Source organism: Anguilla rostrata, chromosome 10 (assembly GCF_018555375.3).
Source record: "Anguilla rostrata isolate EN2019 chromosome 10, ASM1855537v3, whole genome shotgun sequence".
NCBI classification, from domain to species: domain Eukaryota; kingdom Metazoa; phylum Chordata; class Actinopteri; order Anguilliformes; family Anguillidae; genus Anguilla; species Anguilla rostrata.
In genome coordinates, this window is record NC_057942.1 from 2,032,095 (window position 1) to 2,052,790 (window position 20,696).

Consider the following 20,696-nt stretch of genomic DNA (forward strand, 5'->3'; position numbering starts at 1 on the left):
ATAACAGGTCCCTCTCAGGAAGCAAGGATAGTGTTGCTGGTGAGAGCGATTCCTCTTGTAGAATAATTACTTAATGAGGCAATCAAGACTCAAAGGGTAGCGTTTAATAATCTGGGGGCTTAGAAGGAATTTATGTGGAGGAGTATGCCACACATGCACACATGCCACACACACACACCCACACACCCACACACACACATGCATACCCACCACAGACACACACACACACACCACCCCACACACACACACACATACACACACATGCATACCCACCACAGACACACACACACACACCACCCCACACACGCACACACACACACACACACACACACATACAACAGTGAGTGCTCTAATTTCCATGTTCCCTTGTTTCTCCTCGTCTGTTCTGTCCTTCCTTTGTTCCTCTCTGCAGAGTGGCAGAGGGGGGTGTCCAGGTGCAGAGGGTGGGGTCCAGCACCCCCCCCCCCCCCAAGCAGCACAGCGTCCAGATCGCCGCTCGGGGGACAGAGCTGGTGGGGGCCAGGCTTACAGCTAACTACCGTGCCGGTCTGTCCCAGCATGCACCTCTGCCTGACCCCCCCTCCCCCCCCCTAGAAGGGAGGCTGGGGGGAACGGCGGGGCGGGGCAGGGCAGGGTGGAGGGCGAATATGGAGATGGGAGAATTTGGTTGGAATGGGGGATTAATACAGAGATGTGTGTTAACGAAGCAGAGGCGGTGGGGTGGGGTGGGGGGGTAAGGGGGGGGGGGTTAGTCAGGGAGGGGGTGTGACTGAAAGACGAGGAGGAGAGAACAGAACAGAACAGAACAATATGAAAGGTAAAGAGGACGAAGCAATTTGCATGAAAGGAGAAAATCAATTCCAAACATTCCCTTCCTCACATGTGCTCTCTCTCTCTCGCTCTCTCTCCTGCTCTCTCTCTCTCTCTCTCTCCCTGTCTCCCTCCCTCCCTCTCCTTCTTTCTGTCTCTCTCTCTTTTTCCTTCTGCCTCTCTCTCCCTCTGCCTGTCTCTATCTCTCTCCCTCTGCCTTTCTCTCTCCCTCTTTCTCTCTCACACACACACACACTCTCTCTCTCCCTCTCTCTCTCTCTCCCTCCCTCCTCTCCTCCCTCGTTCTCCGGCTTGCTGCCGTGCTGATTTGAATAATTCAGCACAGCCCCCCCCCCCCCCCCGTATTCTCCTGGGCTGCATTGTCTGCTGCAGTGTGGGGCAAATCAGACCCCCCGGCGGGGTCCGTTAGGGGGGGTGGGGGGGAAGCGTAGATTGGGGGGGGAGGCCCTGCCCGCTCCCCTGGCTGTGTAAATCAGCCCCCCCCCGGCGGGGTCTGTTAGGGGGGGTGGAGCGGGGGGGGGTGGATCCCCTGGCTGTGTAAATCAGCCCTAATGAGGCGGGGGGGAAGGTCCGGGGCCCGTGTCCCGCTCCGACCGCCAATCACCAGCTCCCCTGCCCTCCGCCGCGGCGCACGCTTCCTGCTAACGGCTCGCCAGCGAACCCCCGCCACCGCCGCCGATACAGACCGCCGTGCTCCCGCCATCTCATTCCCCTCCACATTCCAACTGTGAGACATTCGGCTTTCCTTTAAACATTTCTGTCCACCCCGCCTGATGTTTAGGGTCTCCCACCCTTGTACCTGGAGTGCGATTGGGGGGGCTGCAGACGGCTTTCTGTCTTTGTTTTTCACTCTGAAATCAGTTAACCAGCTCAGACCCAGGTAAGCAGGTGAGCTGGGTTAACTGTGTTAATCTGCTGCTTTAACTGATCAGTTGTCAATAGCAACAAAAAGGACCGGGGGTGTGGAACCCTGCTGCTCTCCAGGACCGGGGTGCAGAACCCTGCGGCTCTCCAGGACCGGGGTGCAGAACCCTGCGGCTCTCCAGGACCGGGGGTGCAGAACCCTGCTCAGGACCCAGGAGATATTCAGATCTGTGTTCTTAGCATGTTAGATGAGAACTAGGTCTGGCTGATGTATTAATGCATTTTTTTTTTAGATTAATGTTTATGCTATAAATAATACGAACAAATGCGTAAATCAAGAAGTAACACTTGATTAATTCTTTGTTTGTTTCACAGTTTTTTCTTTATTTTTGTTTATTTTGTTCTTGATTATTTTGCCGTTTTTGTGTGTGTGTGGCGCTGGTACGTCCCAGATGGAAGGAGGGCAGGAAGTGTGCGTGCGTTAGGCCAGTCCCCTGGGAAACAAGAGCAAAGTGGAGTGTTCCCAGGCGCCTGAGGTGGGTGCGGAATTCCTCCATAATCTCCATAATAGTCCCGCCCACTTGCATGGAATATCACACCCTAAACCAATCGCTGTGGAGTACATGCATGATGTGTGTCAAACAAGAAGACAAATAGGAGTTCACCAGAGAGAAACAACATCTTTGGTCTAAGAATGGAGCCCATATCCAAAATGCAATTAAACACAAAATTTATTTTCTCGTCGTTATTCGGAAACGTGTGAGCAGTCATCGCTAGGAGCTCAGCGTCAGGACTGAGGCTGCTCTGGGCACCGTGGCCCAACTGCCAAACCTCCACAATTTACAGGCCATAAATCGACAAATTAAACCGTCTGGGAAATACCTCCTCATCAGCTGCAGACGCAACGCTGTTGTGGGGTACGACAGACAGCCAAACCAATACTGCTGACTGCGTAAGAAAAACAGATGCTACCACGCTCTCTCACTCTCTCTTTCTCTCCCTCTTTGTATCTCTCTCTTTCTTGCCCTCTTCTCCCTATTAACTGTGCATGAACTTCGTATTTATTTCTGATACCACATTTCGCTTCTTTCCCACACGCAAAGCGCGCAGCCCCATATAATCACACAGTGTGAACTGGCGCTCAGAACTCAACCTTCCCCTATTCATAAATAGCAGAGAGTTCATTTGTGCTGTACTCTGTGTGTTAAAAGTCGGAAAAAGGAGTTTGTTCAGACAGCAAGCGCGGAATAACCGATTCCGTGTGAGCGTTGCCATGGCAGCCCCAGTGGTCATCCCTCAGTCCACTTCGTAACACTTCTGCAAACGTTGCGTCACCCTGAGATTTCAGCTCTCCTCTCCCTCCTCCATATTTATTTATTATTATGTGTCATTTATTATTTATTACTTGCCCAGCAGATGCTCGTGTCCAGAGAAACTTAAATTGTTTGCATCCTACTCGTTCGTGCAGCCAGATTTGTTATGTTTTAGTTAAGCAATTCAGGTTTAGTACATTTTGGTGCGACGGCTCTACCACACCTGGGATTTGAACCTGTATTCCCACAGTTGCAGGTCCGATCCCCTTGCCACTGCAGTACCCTCCTGCCCACTGCTGTCTATTATAAGAGCACATGTGACATTCTGTCGCAGGGGGGGATTTTGACCCCCCCCCCCCCGCCCCCCCAAATTCTTGCCCCCATCTTGCCCTGAGGCCGGTTCATTGCCCAGTTTTATCCGAAGCAGCTTACAGACGGTTGCGTAACTGCAGTTAAAGAGCTGTCTCCACACCTGCCCTCTGTGCGAAGGCTCCAGCCACCTGCCGCACCTGCCCTCTGTGCGAAGGCTCCGGCCACCTGCCGCACCTGCCCGCCAAGCGAAGGCTCCAGCCACCTGCCGCACCTGCCCGCTGAGCGAAGGCTCCAGCCGCCTGCCACACCTGCCCGCTGAGCTAAGGCTCCGGCCACCTGCCGCACCTGCCCGCCAAGCGAAGGCTCCAGCCGCCTGCCACACCTGCCCGCTGAGCTAAGGCTCCGGCCACCTGCCGCACCTGCCCGCCAAGCGAAGGCTCCAGCCACCTGCCGCACCTGCCCGCTGAGCGAAGGCTCCAGCCACCTGCCACACCTGCCCGCTGAGCTAAGGCTCCGGCCACCTGCCGCACCTGCCCGCCAAGCGAAGGCTCCAGCCACCTGCCGCACCTGCCCGCTGAGCGAAGGCTCCAGCCACCTGCCACACCTGCCCGCTGAGCTAAGGCTCCGGCCACCTGCCGCACCTGCCCGCCAAGCGAAGGCTCCAGCCACCTGCCGCACCTGCCCTCTGTGCGAAGGCTCCAGCCACCTGCCGCACCTGCCCGCTGAGCGAAGGCTTCAGTCACCTGCCACACCTGCAAAATAGTGCGCTAATAAAAGCGCTAGCTGAAGCGCTAGCTTGAATTTATGTGTTTTAATGTTTTAAGTAATGAGCTTTGGGGAAGCTGAGCGCGGCTAGCGGACGTGCTAGCGCCGCCGGCCATCGATTGACGGCCTGCAGTCATTGGCAGCGCGTAATGACCATCATCTCTGATGAGGGGGCTGTTTTCATTAGAGACGGGGGCCCATCGATCCGTCTCCTCCCCCGGCAGCTAAACAAATAGAGCCAAATCAATCCCCCCCCCCCTCAACCAACCCCCCCCCACACCCCCCACCACTCCCCTCGCCACTTCCCCTGTGCTGAGGAATTTCAGATTTCTGCTGTTCAAACCGGAAGGAGGTGGCTGTGCACGCGGTGAGACAGCTAGGGGACTGGGCTTGCAACCGCAAGGTTGCAGGTTCGATTCCCAGTTAAGACACTGCTGTCATAACCTTATGAGCACGGTGCTTAACCCGAATGTGTGAGGCTGTGTAAGTCGCCCCTGGGTGAGGGCATCGCTGCTGAAAATTCCATTCACGGCTGGTCCGTGGACTGCAGTGTGTTCGTTTTATCTTCCAGATTAATCCTGCAGTTAATATCCTTTATATATGTGTCCCGAGTTGCTGGCCTGTGAGTGAATTTAGGGGAAGCATGTGGGTAGAATGTAATTAAAATAAAAATTACTCCTGATATTAGATTCCTCTTTTCATCAACGCAATTTCCCGAATTTCAAGTGAACATTTATTCTTTTTTTTTGTTTTTTTTTGTTAAAATTACTCATTACTCATTTTCCCCTTGATCAAGAATGCGAGTGGGCAGTGTTCCTGAAACACGTCTAATGAGCAGAACGGGTAACCACCTGCAGTTTGTTTTTTTTTTTGTCTTTTTTCAGACCGTTGCTGATGATGATGTTTCTGTAGCGTGCCGGGCTCTCCCCGCGCGATGCTACGCTAGCCCGGGCGCGCGTGCGCTCTCTCCGCGCGATGCTACGCTAGCCCGGGCCTGCGTGCGCTCTCTCCGCGCGATGCTACGCTAGCCCGGGCCTGCGTGCGCTCTCTCCGCGCGATGCTACGCTAGCCCGGGCCTGCGTGCGCTCTCTCCGCGCGACGCTACGCTAGCCTGGGCCTGCGTGCGCTCTCTCCGCGCGATGCTACGCTACGCTAGCCCGGGCCTGCGTGCGCTCTCTCCGCGCGATGCTACGCTAGCCCGGGCCTGCGCGCGCTCTCTCCGCGCGATGCTATGCTAGCCCGGGCCTGCGTGCGCTCTCCCCGCGCGATGCTACGCTAGCCCGGGCCTGCGTGCGCTCTCTCTGCGCGATGCTATGCTAGCCCGGGTCTGCGCTCTCGGGGATGCTACGCTAGCCGGGCTGCGTGCACTCTCTCCGCGCGATGCTACGCTAGCCCGGGCCTGCGTGCGCTCTCTCCATGCGATGCTACGCTACGCTAGCCCGGGTCTGCGTGCACTCTCTCCGCGCGATGCTACGCTAGCCCGGGCCTGCGATGACATTAATGGAGCATTAAGCGGCTAACGCCGGAAAGCCCCCGATGATGAATTGTGCGCTAGCGGCCGAGTGGTGTATTATTCCCACGTTCCAGCGCCTGATCGGGCCCGACGTCAGCGCGGGGCGACCGGCGCATTAATCACCCGTAAAGCGAGCTGCACCGCCGCACACCTCTGCTCGGGCAGTGCTCCCGGACAGAGGAAGGACGGGCGGGGGGGGGGGGGGGGGGGGGGGGGCGGGGGGGGGTTCTCACCCGGGTCCCAGCAGGAACGCGCGTGTTTTCGGGCCGGCGGGGTGTTTGTGTTGGCGGACGCGGCGTCTGGACCGGCGGGCTCTCGCTCACTCTCCGTATCGCCAATGGGAGTGAGCTCGGGTGGGGGGAAGGAGGTCAGTGAGGACTCTGGGGGACCCCAGGGATCTACTTGCAAAACTGCTTTTCACAGTAACTGCCATAACCCCCCCCCCCCCCCCGTCACACAACCACTACTGCTGTAGCCATATATAGCCAAATATTTATCCACTAATGACATTACAGATTATTTTTTAAAAGCCTGTAATATGCAAAGGGGGAGGAAGTGGCTGGTTATTAATGCCTCCGGTGTCTTTGCCCAGTTTATTCATAAACTCTGAAAGGACAGAGTACTGATGTTCTGTATGTCAGTCATCACCAAGCTGACATCCTGTTAACACTGCTGTTAAGAGAGCTGTTCTGAAACCCTGGTCCTGGCTGTTTTCTCTGTGCCATTAGCACCAGTAGGGTTGTATTTCACGCCCCGCGCAGCCAAACGAGGCTCTTAGCCGGGCCGGTGAGAATAACCCAGCCAACAGCCCGCACGCGACCACAGTCTTCCTCCCGCACGCGACCGCAGTCTTCATCGGGGATCCGTTTCTGTTCGTACCCAGGGCTGGAATGTTATATTGTGGTAACATGGGCTGGTAAATATTTACAGGTTGTTTGTATCGCTTTCAATAACCCCCCCCCCCTTTAATATTTTGAATAGTGGGGTTTTTTGGGGGTATGTTTTAGGTTTTTTATTTTTATTTTTTCAACATTTTCAAAGCCTCTGTTCTAGAACTCCATTGCTTTTCAAGCTACCAGCAATGCTTGTGACGTGACGTTGTGTGCATGTGTGTGTGCGTGCATGTGTGTGTGTACGTGTATGAGCAGTGCGTGCGTGCATACGTGCGTGTGCGTATACGTAGTGCGTGCATACGTGTGTGTGCGTATACATAGTGCGTGCGCACGCGTGTGAGCTGAGGGGCGTTTCCGCGGTTCCTGTTTCCGCGGCGCCCTGTCGGAGGCGCGGGGGGCCGCGGGCCTCACCGGTAGGCTGACGGTAATGGGGGGGAAAGGAGCGCTAAGCGGGTGTCGACAGAGCCGAACCCCGGCCTCGTTTGGGCAGATTAAGGCGGCTGCTGATTGGCTGTGACATAATTTAGATGAATGGCGGGGCCGAGTCCGGCGGACAGGGGGCCTCCTCCGCGCGCGGGCGGGCGAGCGAGCCCATTACTGTACACGTGTTAACAGCCATCCCTCTCTCTCTCTCTCTCTCTGGGTAAACAATGGAGTGGTCTCTACCTCAGAGAGAGAGTGGGGGGGAGCGGGAGGGAGGGGGGGAGAGAGGGAGAGGAGACAGAGAGAGAGAGAGAAGGGAGGGAGGGGGGAGAGGGGGAAAGGGAGGGGGGGAGAGAGGGAGGAAGAGAGATGGAGAGAGAGAGAGACTGAGCCAGAGAGAGAGAGGAGCAGCTCTTTTTTCTTTTTTGCATTGTGTGCAGGAAGAACTGGCTGCTCTGGACATGATGGATGAGCTTCAGTGCGGGAGTGACAGGCCCAAGGCTGAGAGGCAGGCCTCGGCCCTCATCCAGAGCAGGACAGGCCCCAAGACTGGGGCAAGAGGGACACCTGGTGGTCAACCTGTGGCACTGCGGGTTCCCCTCACTCTTGGGCAGGGGTGGGAGATCATCGGAAAACGCAGCGGGGGGGGGGGTGCTGTTTCTGTTTCGGGTTTCGGGGGAGCATGTTTCCCGTGCTCCTCTCTCTCAGTCTGGTCCCCATGGTGATGTCACACCTGGTGCACGCGTGTGGCGTGTCAGCCGGGGGGTGGCGGCGAAGGGGGGGGGGGGAGGGGGAGGGAGGGGTGGGGGACTGCAAGGTGGCAACTACCCCCACCCCCCCCACCCCCTAAGAGTGTTGAAACATCCTCAACAGCCACCCCCATTTTCTCTGCCCACCCCCCCCCCCCACAAACACACACACACACCACTGCCCCCCCCCCAGTGCACATGCTCCTGCATGTCACACTCCCTGCTCTCTCTGGGGGAGGGGCGGTGGGGGGTGAGAACTGCGCCGTGTTGCCTTGGCGCGTTGCCGTGGCGCGTTGCCGTGGCGTGTTGCCGTGGCGCGCGGCGGAGGAGGTGACGGTGTGATGATGGCGCCCACGCCGCGCGGTCGACACTCGGCGGCAGAGCGTCGGCATCCCGCCGGCGTCGCCGGGTCGGCAGCGGCAACGTGCGCGAGTCCCTCGGCAACATCGGGTTCTGCTCCGTCTCTCTGTTAGTCGCTCGCAAAAAAATCTTTCGTTTTCTTTCTCTTAATGCGGTCGCAACAGTGTAAAACCTAGACGTGTTCGTCTCCTGCAGGTGTATAATAATCTAACCATGATATTATGTGTGTAAATGTATTTATTATTACACATTTTAAGACAGTATTTCTCATCGTGAGACAGAATCATTTGTCATACCTATATGTAATTAGTAGTTCATAGATTTTAAATAAACATAATCACCATTACCACTTTTTTCGGTGTACTGTGACTTCATTATTAAATATAATGCACGTAACCTCCGTTGCATTGAGTTTCCCCAGAAACATCTGACCAGCACATCTGTCAGATAAACAAAAGACGGAACAGCCATTGGGCTGAGCGGAGTAAAGAAGTGATCGGACGGTTTACACACATTCTCTCTCTCTCTATCTCTATCTCTCTCTCTCTCACACAGACGTCCCTGGCAGCCCAAACCACCCCCCCCCCCCAGGATTATGGCGTGCTCATGGCCTCGATGGCCACACAAGCGAGCCTCGGTTCGAACGCCCTCCTGGAGAACATTATGGCTGATCGCTGTTTATTTTCCCCTGCTCTACAGCCCAGACTTCAGCCCCTGCTTCTCTGGATGCCACAATGTGCTAACACTTACAATCAGGAAGACCCGGGAATGTTCTGGAATGTTCTGGGAATGTTAATCACATCAGAAAGCGTCTTTGAGTAAACTTATTCGGCTACAGCGGGTTTCAAGCTGTCAAAAACAAATACATTTATCCCAAAGAGCTGAACACCAAGGTCCCCGGCTAAGGGGACCAATCACACTCTTACTCCAGGGGGTGATAGCCTGTGGGCCGAGGCTAGCTCACATGCTAACACGTCCCGACTCAGAGGCGCACGAGAAGAAGAGAGAGAGTGATCGAGACTCTTGTCGTGCTTGTTTGATGTTACCCTGTACCTGCAGATGCGTCGTGGTGTTGGCAGTACCCTGTGTGTCCCTGCAGACGGGCTGTGGCGTTGGCGGTAGCCTGCGTGTCCCTGCAGACGGGCTGCGGTGTTGGCGGTAGCCTGCGTGTCCCTGCGTGTCCCTGCAGACGCGTGTCTGCGCAGTAAGGCTCGCCGGCACGCAGGGAGATCTCAGACTGAGCCGGCGCGATGAAAAGAGCTGAACTGAGCTGAACTTTTCTGAAGTGGATGGAGACAGAAGATGGAGGACGGGGCTGATGGGAAAACGCTGACGGGGGCCCGGGGTCATTTTCAGGTCTGAAGGAGACAAAGCTATTTTCTGACACGGAGACGGAGACGGGGGTCGGGGGTGGGGGCGGTGCGGTGGGGTGGGTGTGGGGGGGGGGGTGAAATCTTTCTGCAGGTATAGCAGAGAGGCCAGAGGCAGAGCCACACTGAAAATAAAAGATGAAGTGATATGGCGGGGGCGGTGAGGGGGGGTGATGGAAAAAGACTGCAGCTCATCGCTCAGTGAGCCTGTGTTTTAGGCTAGGAGGGAGAGGGAGAGAGAGAGAGAGAGAGGGAGAGGGAGAGAAAGAGAGAGAGGCAGAGAGAGACAATGAGAGAGGCAGGCAGCGGGAGAGAAAGAGAGATGGGGAGAGAAAGAGAGAGGCAGAGAGAGTGAGAGAGAGTGACAGAGGGAGGGTGAGAGAGAGGCAGAAGGGGAGATACAGAGAGAGAATAAGATAGGGAGAGAAAGCTCATATGAGGGAGAGAATGGTTGGGATTGATTTGAAGGACTTTGTGAAGCGCTGCGTTTTTTGGTGCTTAGATTGTCTGAGTGGTGTTTTAGTGCTTCACTTCAGTGCCATCGTTCAGCCGTTTATTCTCTCTCTGCTGACAACATTTTTTTCTAAACTTTTTTATTATCCCTCAAGTTCTATAATGTACCCCGCCCCACCATCCCCTCACCACTACAATACTTCCAAAAAAAGTCGGAAATTTCCATGGCAACCACATCTCAAAATACTCCCTCATTCTCAAAAGGGAGAGAGAAGGAGGGTCCCTGCTCTCAGTGTACAACCCAAACATGTCAAACTGTCAGCCACCCCAACACGCACGCACACACACACACACACACACAGACGTATGCACACACACACACGCACACAGACACACAGACGTATGCACACACACACACATGCACACACGTATGCACACACACACACACGCACACACAGACGTACATACACACACGCAGACACACACACAACTGAGAAATACTTAACAACTCTGCATATTTTACATCTTCAGTGTAATTCTGTCTCCAGGAGGAGCAGCATGCAGGAGGAGCAGCATGCAGGAGGAGCAGCATGCAGGAGGAGCAGCATGCAGGAGGAGCAGCATGCAGGAGGAGCAGCATGCAGGAGGAGCAGCATGCAGGAGGAGCAGCATGCAGGAGGAGCAGCATGCAGGAGGAGCAGCATGCAGGAGGAGCAGCATGCAGGAGGGCTGGGTGCCGTAAACAGCGATCAAATGCGCCTTTCGGGTTTTTGTTGCCGCCCCAAACCCAACGGCTTCCGTTCACTCGCCGTTTCCAGGCCTACTCAATTCCGTGGCGTTAGAGGGAGGTGAAATCAAAGTGTCCCTCAAAAAATAAAAAAAAATAAAAAAATCCAGCTAATGGTTCAAAGGCAGTTCGGTCTTTTACGCCCCCCCTTTCCTCCACCCCCCCCCCCCCACCCCCCACCCCCTCACCGTCTTCTCCGTTCTCCTAGCCCTGTCTCTGTTCCAATTGCAGCTGCTAATCTGTATGTAGATGGTGCTGACCGGAGGCCCCCGTGCTGGAGCGTCGGGTGGGGAGAGGTCACGAGCTCCGTTTTAATTACCGTCCGTCGCTCAGCGCAGGCCGGCGAGACGCGAGCTCTGGTGCGCTTCGAGACGCTGTGGCTGTGGAGCTAGGTGACTTACCGCGATTTTATACAATTACCGCAATTTTAGAGGCGGGGGGCGAGGGATAATTATGACGGGGGGGTCGGTGGCTTCTTGGATGAAGTCAGGCAAGGAGGCTCGGATGAGGAGCGGCTTCCTAACGTGGTGCGGTAGGGCAGGTCAGCGGATAACGGCCCAATCCTGAACGCGTTGACCTTTCACCTCTCCGCATCACGCGCGCGGAGATAAAACATTTTATTCGGTGCCGCCAACCTGGTGCCGACGGACGGGCAGGGAAATGGCACACCTGTAACGCACTGGCACAACGTTTCCTCAACGCGCTGGCACAACGTTTCCTCAACGCGCTGGCACAACGTTTCCTCAACGCGCTGGCACAACGTTTCCTCAACGCGCTGGCACAACGTTTCCTCAACGCGCTGGCACAACGTTTCCTCCTTTTTTTTGTCTTTTCCATTTCCTGTTTCAAAAATCTGGAAGGCTCCTACGACAGTCAGATCTGGACCCCCCACCCTCTCCCCCCCCCCGTCCCTCCCAACCCTATGCATACCATATGCACATAAGCCACCCAGGCCCTCTGTTCATTGTACGGCAGCGATGAAGCTAAGAAGCGATAGATCAGTCTGCAGAAAAGTCTGACACCGGAAGAATATGTGATTAAAAGCATAAAAAAACATTTTTCTTTTTGCGGCCGGAAAAAGATCTCCTTTTTCAGGGATGAGACAGCAGAGCAGAGACCCTCACAGCTTGTCTGTATAAAATTAAAGATTTACTTTGAAGCATTTTACAATCGGAATGGCAAGCAAAAAAAAAAGAAAAAAAGATAAAAGTCCCTGCTACTTTTGTACCACCCATTTCAGATGAATCCCTTTTTAATTTCTTGAATGCATTGTGCACCCGTGTGGAAAAATTTATGTTCTAAAAATATATATTCCAAGCTACAAAAGCAACCATTTGGCATTTGTATTAACGCATATGAATATCACATTAAGAGTGGGGGGGGGTGTGGGGTGGGGGGGGGGTGCACGATGTCGGAATAAACCGCGCAGAATTTGCATGTGTAAAATTGCGCGCAGATGTTTGCCTGCTGACACGCCGTTTTATGAAGGATTTTATAACTTATTCATTCAGCTCCACTGGAGACTGATTTTAGGACAGCGGGCTTCCGAGGAACGTGGAGATCTTCCCCCTCTCTCCCCGCTCAGTGCCGCACTGCTGTCGAACGGATTCACTGATCTCCATCGTATATTGATCGGCTGATGTAGTGCGGGTAGTGAGCAGGGTTAGCCAGTCCCATGATATAAAGATCAGTGGGATCTACTCGTCGTTGGCCCTGACCTCCATTGTTATTTGTCCCTGCTGTCACTCACTCTGTGACCCCAGGTTTGACATTCATCTCTCTTGCTATTCCCTGTACTATTGCACCCCGGGAAAACCCACAGTGCATTCTGGGAAATCAAGGTATCATCACAGGTTCCATCCACAGACTCCCTGAATGCTGAGCTTTTGTGTTTCAGGAGGGAGGCAGAGATTCCAGTGTTAAAGGATTGAGTGACTGCTGAGTCTACGGAACCAATGGCATTGCACCAGAAACAAAAATCCCGCAGTGCATTCTGGGAAAAATGTTGTTGCCGTGAGAGATTTTAACAGATCTGATATTTGCATCTTCACACAGCAGAGAACTACATGTCCCTGCAGCATGATGACATCATCACTCACATGAAAAACATTTAATGAATATTGGTGTGGTGAAACGTAATTAATGTATCATTTACTAAAATGTGTAAAATATATGTTATGAAATATGTACGAAATGTTTTTACTAAATATTCAAAATGGCTCTAAATGGCTAAATATTTTACATAAATACATACTGTTGTAGCATCATATGTAATAGTTAAAATGTGTTACTGCAAACATGAATGGGGAACATGCTATTTTGGAGATTAAAAGATTGCATATACAAATAATGCTACTCTCTTGCTTTAATGGAATGGAAGCAACTCACAGAGCAGCATTGGAAACAAACAAGCAAATCAGCCTAATTAGGCAAATCAACCAACTTAAACTGGCAGAGCAGAAAATTATGAAATGAAATTCAATCGCTCATTAGCATTATTTATTAATATGCAGCTGCTGCTTGGCCTTCTAATATCGACGGCCTGTTTCCATGAGTCTGACGAGCTGCGGTCGAGCTGTTTGAGAGAATTCCACATTCAGACGTGATCTAAAGGCTGAGGAGTTAAAATGATGGGGTTATTCGCTGGCTGATCCCTCTCTCTCTCCCACCCTCCCTGCCTCTCTCCCTCTCTCTCTCCCACCCTCCCTGCCTCTCTCCCTCTCTCTGTCTCTCTCTCCATCTCTCTCTCTCTCTCACCTCCTGCCTCTCCTCTCTCTGTCCTCTCCCTCTCTCTCTCTCTCACCTCCTGCCTCCTCTCTCTGTCTCTCTCTCCATCTCTCTCTCTCACCCTCTCTGCCTCTCTCTGTCTCTCTCTCCCTCTCTCTCCCACCCTCCCTGCCTCTCTCCCTCTCCCTGTCTCTCTCTCCATCTCTCTCTCTCTCCACCCTCCCTGCCTCTCTCCCTCTCTCTGTCTCTCTCTCCATCTCTCTCTTCTCTCTCCTCCTCCTCCCTCCTCTCCTCTTCTCTATCCTCTCTCCTCTCCTCTCTCCTGTTCTCTCTCCATCTCTGTCTGGTCTTCCCTTCCTCTGTTCACACGCGCCTCTCTCCTCCTCTCTCCCCCCTTCCTCATCCTCGCCTAAGTTTAAGCCCCAAATCCAGCCTGTTAAACCGGAATCCACCGGAATGGGGCCCTGGGGCACGCCGGGAAGAGTCAGGGAAATAAATACAGATCAGATCAGCAAATGGTGCCAATTATTGGGTTGGGGGGGGGGGGGGGGGGACTTCTGAAGTGAGGAAGAGGTGAAAATCCAACCGGGTGAAAGAGAGAGACAGAGAGAGGGAGAGAGAGGATTCAAGGGGAAAGAGAGAGGCAATGGGGAGAGAGAGAGGGAGAATCACAGGGAGGGAGAGAGAGGGAGTGAAAGATTTCTGAGTTACTGTGCACTGGATAGGCTTCGGGTACACACACACACACACACTCACACACACACACATACACTCACACACACACACACACACACACACACACACATACACACACACACAATTGCACTCAAACACACACAGCTCTGCTCCCAGCTATCTCCACGCAGCCCTTGAAGTGACTTTGATGCAGAGAGGATGTACTATTTTAAACTGTGTCGGGCCCAGCGCTGCCACAATGATTAGAGGCGTAGAAAGGGACTATTTCCCTGCTTAACTCACCCCCTCCCTCCCTACACACACACACACACCCTCACCCCCCCCCCTCCACCCCACCCGATTAGCTGACAGCAGTGCTGGTGCTGTTATCCCATAAGACAGCATTTCTGTGACCCAGGGCCAGATTATGGAGACACGGTGTAGGTGGGGGGGAGGGGGGGAGGGCTGGGGGGGATGGGGGTGCTGGTGGGGGGGGGTTGCTGTTGACACAGCTGGTCCTGTTCCTCTGCTGTGCTCTCCTTTCAGGGTCTCTGACACAAACCTTTACACTGGAGAGACATGCATGTACACACTCACACACACGCACACACTCACACACTCACACACACACACACACACACACTCACACACACACACGCTCACACTCACACACACACACACGCTCACACACACACAGCAGGATCGCCACAGTGCTGCAGAGCCGCTAAGCGGGAATGCGCGGAGCGGGAATGTTTGGGAACGTCCCTGTAGGGTGAGCAGGGTGTCAGGGAACACCGGGAAGTTTAGCGGTAGCGCATTACGTGGTGGGGGGGTTGGGGCCGGGAAAGACTGGAGCGGACGGGGGTTGGGGGAGCACTCCAAACGGGAGTTTGGAGCTCTGTTTGCGGACACAGGTATTTATTCAGGTGGAGTACCCTATCCTCTACCCCCTAGCCCCTAGACCTTAACCCCAATTCCTAACCCCACCAACTCTCCCCTCCCACTCACACTCCCTCCACCCACACTCCCCACTCCCCCACACTCCACTCCACTCCCCACACCACTCCACTCCACTCCACTCCACACACTCCACTCCACACACTCCCACTCTACCCTCCCTCCACACCTCCTCCCTCCGCACTTACACACACCTCCAACCTTCCACACACTCCCACTCTAACCCTCATCCACACACTCTCCCTCCAATCTCCACTCTCCATCCACTCCCTCCCTCCTCCCTCCTCACATCCTGCTCCATGCTGATTAGTATATGTTCAGTGGCGCATTGCCTCACTTCATTTATGCTTCTTCTGCTTCTCACATCCCTCAGATTATCTCTTGCGTCACATTCCCAGTTCCGCTCTCCTCGCGTTCACATTCCCAGTTCCGCTCTCCTCGCGTTCACATTCCCAGTTCCGCTCTCCTCGCGTTCACATTCCGGGTTCGTGTTTTTGCAGTCGCCCTGCATTTTAAAGAAGCCTTTTCTCTCGCATGTGCACGCGTGACTTCGGGGGGGGGGGAGGCGTCGTCGAGCGTGTCCCCAAACGCTAGCCGGTAGCAGCGCGGCGCGGCGCTTCTTCAGAGCCGCTGGGTAATTGCCTCATTTGCATAACTAGTCTCGGTAAATTGATCGTTAACTTCATGCTGGTGGTGACCGCATTGAACCCTTTTTTTTCTTTTTTTTTTTGTTTTTTTTTCATTATTTATTTTAGGCATTACGCCTGTCACCTCCCTGAATCCAACTCTGATTGTCTCCACAGACTCATCTGCACGCTGATTACTGAGTCCATCCCTTCCTCTCTCCGTCTCTCTCGCTCACTCTCGTCCGGATTTAAATCATGCACAGCCTTGAACACACACGTAAACACACGCACGCACGCACGCACACACACACCCACACAAACACGCACACACACACACACGCTCTCTCACACGAATACAAACACATACACACACACACGCTCTCTCGCACAAATACATACACACACACACACACACGCTGTCTCGCAAACACGCACTCACACATACACACAAGTGCATTCCTTCTTCTCGGTCACCTGCCAGTTTTTGTAATAATCAGAGCAGGTGAATGTTTTTCTTGCGCAGACCGGCCATTTTGTGTTCAAGAGGCTTCTGCACACGGCCCTTTGCTTGTGTTCCGTGTGGACCCACAATCCTCGGCTCCAGAATTCGGTGATTGGGCTGTGTCTCCTCCCTCGGGTTTGGGTGGATCTGGTGCCGCGTCTGTTCTGCGCCGTACTCTCCTAATGCCCACGAAGGTTCTGTCAGGTGACCTTCCTGAATAAATACTCTAAGCGGTCGGAATGAATTGGGGGTCTGGAGGCCATTTTGAAGGCCGTGTTTGACGCACACTGTGAGAGCTCTGCAGTGCTGCAGTAGCCCGGACGCGTTTGGGCTCCACGGACCCGCTGGAACAAAAAAAGACAAAAAGAACGTTTGTTGGACTGCTGTCAAATTTCGGCGAGGGAGGGGAGGGGGGGGGGCGGTGGGGGTTGTCGGGGTGGGCTGGGTTGCCAGATCTGTTGTGAATTAGCGCTGACCCATGAAGACCCAGGACTCAGCCAGACAGGCCCTGCCTATGGTAATCCCCCCCCCCTCCCCATCTGGATCCCGTTGGTCTGAAATGAAAAGCAGAACCTTGTTCTCGGTTGCCTCTTTATGGTGACTTCGGGAGGGGGGGAGGAATCCTGTGGGGGGGTGGTGGGGGGGGTGTCTGGTATACTCTTTGAGCACATGTCTCTGTGTGTCCATGTTGAACATAATGTTGAACAGCCCCCCCTCCAAACAGACCATTTGATCCCCTGTATGGTAACACAATGTGAGCAGTGTGCGAATATCATATCCCCTCAAACGTTCCCCGTGTTTGTATCACAGCTGGCTGGATCATCTGCACATACCTGTGTGATCATTTTGCATGACATTATATTACATTACACACAGTGGTAACGTTACCACAACGTTGTTTTGTGTGGAACAGTTTCAACCAGTTATGTCCTTGTTGTGTTGGGACCAGTTGCCTTATTATTCCTACAGCCATGTTCAGTTACATAGTAACTGCTATTCCTGTTTTGCCCATCCGTGCACTGAGCAATCCTGACAGTGTTGAAGGATATGCATGTCAAGAAGTTAGGACAGTAACAGGAGCAAGGCTGGCTAAGTCCATAGATTCTATAGACACACCAGATACTCAGCTCCTGTGTTAATTCCATCCTCTCTGATTTTTAGACTACAGGGGGGTTAATGTAAAATATTACAGTACAGAAGTGTACGGAACGGAGTGTAAGAATGTTTGTGAAGTCATAGAAGGGTAACGTGCAGTAAATTAACAGAATGTAGGAATGTTTATGATGTCATAGAAGGGCGTGCAGAACTTACACATGTAAAAGTTATGATTCATAATAGCACCACAACACCAGATACTCCGCTCCTGTGTTCCTTCCATAATCTTTGATTCTTAACTACAGCATCTAATGGGAATTTTTTGTCAGTGGGGGGTAAGAGGTGGGAGGGGCGTTGCCCAAAGAAGGAGCCCTCCCCCCCCCACCTAAATCACTCTCGGGTTCCGGTTGTTGTCGGACGTCTCCTCCATTCAGACCTGTCAATATCTTCCTGGGAAACGGCTCGGAGGCGAACGCATGAGCAAAATATTTCTGCGTCCTTCCTCTGGTTTTTCAGACAGACGCACTGACAGCAATATCAGGTGACGTTTCTGTACAGTAGCCCTTATTTCTGTTACAGAAAAGACATGCACTGAAAACACTCTGAAACCAGAGAACAGGGTGTACAAAAATGAGGGAACCCAGATTGCAGCTGTCCAGTCTTTGCTCAAATCAGTAACTCTCCAGATGCCGGAAAAAATGGTAATATACTCCTACCCAAGAATTTTCGGAAAAAGCATGTCACTCACCAAAATTCACAATCATAGGGAAGAAAAACATTGCTCTGAAAATGAGCGAAAATTCTAAGATTTTTGTAGTCTCTGGGTCTTTTTTTCTAAAGTATGTCTGGAGGGACGGATTATTTTAAATAGTGATTTGTCCCAGGTCTGGGGAGATTATGCTATGTTGAGATTATGTGATATTGTATTACTGATTTTGTCATATGGGGTTTCCTTTCTTTTGATACCGGTCTATCTTACTCAAGGTAACTTACTCCCCTGCTAGAGAGAGAGAGCAAGAGTCACTTTCACCAGCAACCCCCCCCCCTTTCTGTCTCTTTTTTTCTGCTCTCTCTCTTTTCCTCTCCCTCTTTCTTGCATTTCTCCGGAGGCTGTTCTCTTCCCTGGTCCTGCTTTTCCTAAGTATGCGAAATGCAGACAGCCGACCTTTGACCCCTCCCCCCTCGCGTAGTCATGGCAACAGTGCTGCAGAGACAGCATTAGGAAACCTGGCAGCACTTGCAGAGAGAGAGAGGGAGGAGAGAGGTGGAGAAGGAAAGAGGGAGATTGAGAGTGAGAGAGACAGGGAGAGAGAGAACGAGAGAGGGAGAAAGAGAGAGAAAGGCGGGGGGAAATAAAGAGTATAATGGTGTCAGTGGTGCGTGTGCATTTGCTCGGTGTGTGTGTTCTCTGAAATGCAAAGTCTGCGAGTCACCATCCAGCGGAATACCTTTTCTTTACCAGTTAAGCGCTGAAACCGGCCCATTTGGTATGAAATACTCCACCTTCAATACCTTTGATATTACACTTCTCTCCTGTGCCTGAAGGGGGCGATGGCATCCTTACCCTCCCTTTGCTCATTTGTGCCAGCACTGCAAACAGCCCAGGCAAACTTCTGAGCTCTTTTTATGAACTAGAGAAAATGGAAATGGAAACGGCCTCCTCTCATCAGCTGGCTAGCTGGAGCTAATTAAGTGCTCGATGGCGGCCGTGGTTAGCAGGGCCAATGACCGGGCCCGGGGATGAATATTCATCATATCGCCATGGTGACAGGACAGCCTCTTCTCCCGCGTTAGCTCCGGGGTGCCCGCGAGGTCTCCCCGCCCCGTCGTATCCCATCAGCCCCTGCCTGAAAGGTCAAAGGTCACAGAGCCGATCCCATTGGCCGCCGCTGCCGGGGTTAATGGCGGGAGGCAGGAGATAAGTAAGCGCAAGTAACAGCGGCGCGTGAGGACAGCCATGTTCCTTTTTCAATTTCACGCCAACTTCTGCTCTTAATTCTTCAATTAGCCGACGTTTCGGCTGAACTTCTCGATAAGCTCACAAAATGACGGCGGGAGATTCGTTCCTGATAACGACCACGAGCCCACTTTCCATTTTGGATTTTTTTTTTTAAAACGACATTCCGGTCTTAGATTTGCCTTCTTGGTTTCCTGGACAACCCCCAGTGTTAGCAAGTGCCTCATAGCATGAACACATTGGGAGGAGGGGGTGGGGTTTATGGTTGGTGGAGGTGGGCGGACGGGTGTGGGCATGTGGACACTGTAAGTTGAAGGGAACATGGGAACAAATTTGCAGGCACCTGGGGCCACAGGATTTTGTTTGGGGGGCAGAAGGCCTTCTGGTTTCTGTCTACCTGAGTCTGAAAGAGCCGCGTGGCGCTAACTGGCTGCTCAATGGCGGACGGCCCTTTTCGGCCTTTTGCTATCAGAAGCCTAGATCTCAAATGCTTCTGTGAAACACGTTACAGTTTCTGCGACTGGCCCAGTCAAAACGAGAATCAGACGAGTCTGGCTGTCGGACTTTGCGCGGCAGTCGCGTCCAGTTTTCCCCCGCTGTGATTGGTTGCTGTGAGTGGCTAAGGGCAGGCTGGAGAGGGTAACAGACAGAGATGCTGCGCTCATAAGGGCGCAAACTCGACTTTGCCTGGCGTCATACTGCCCCCTAGAGGCCGGCTTGGAAATCACAACAGCTGTATTTAGCCACTAAAAAATACTAAAAAAGATCAAAGCATCATTGCAGTGCGCTGGCAACTTTAAAGAAACAGCGGACCTCGTGGGATGTTTTGAGTAAAGATGGTATAGGTGCCAAAGAAAGATATGTGTGCACAGTAAGATGGGACAAGTCCAGACTGCTGATGGTTCCCCGTGAGTTTCAGAGGGCTCATATCTCTTCGCAGTCTGATCCTGCTGAATGTGTTATCGCCGTCAGCAGATCAACGAAAGGGGAAATTCCAGTATCCGGCCACTAGATGGCGATATACGATCAATTTAGAGATCTACAGAACCCTCTTTCTCCGGTCCTGTGGCAGGCTGCTGCGAGCTCTCTCTGCGCGCGCGTTTGTTTATCTGACGGGTTTGTGTACGCATGTTTGCGGGCTCGGTGTTCTGTAACATCCACTCGGCCTCTGACAACAATAAACAGTAGTAAGGTCTGGGCCCGTGCGCGTTATATTGCCAGGCTGTTGTCGCAAAATAAATTACGATGGGTCCAGAGTGCACGGCCGGTCGGTTTAATTGAGCTTGATAATTGACGCAGCCGAGTGATTACGGCGGTGAATGGAGCTGACATCTCCCTTAAGTAGCCTGCCGGGGTGGCGCACCTTAGCCGGTTAATCGAGAGCAATGAGATGGAATCAACGTCTTTGGCAAATGATGTATCCAATAAGGAAATTACGGGGTCAGGTACGATGTGCATCAGTCTTTATAGGACACTAGGTGCGATAGGCCCCATAAAGTAAGGGTGGCTAATTCCATGGTTGGG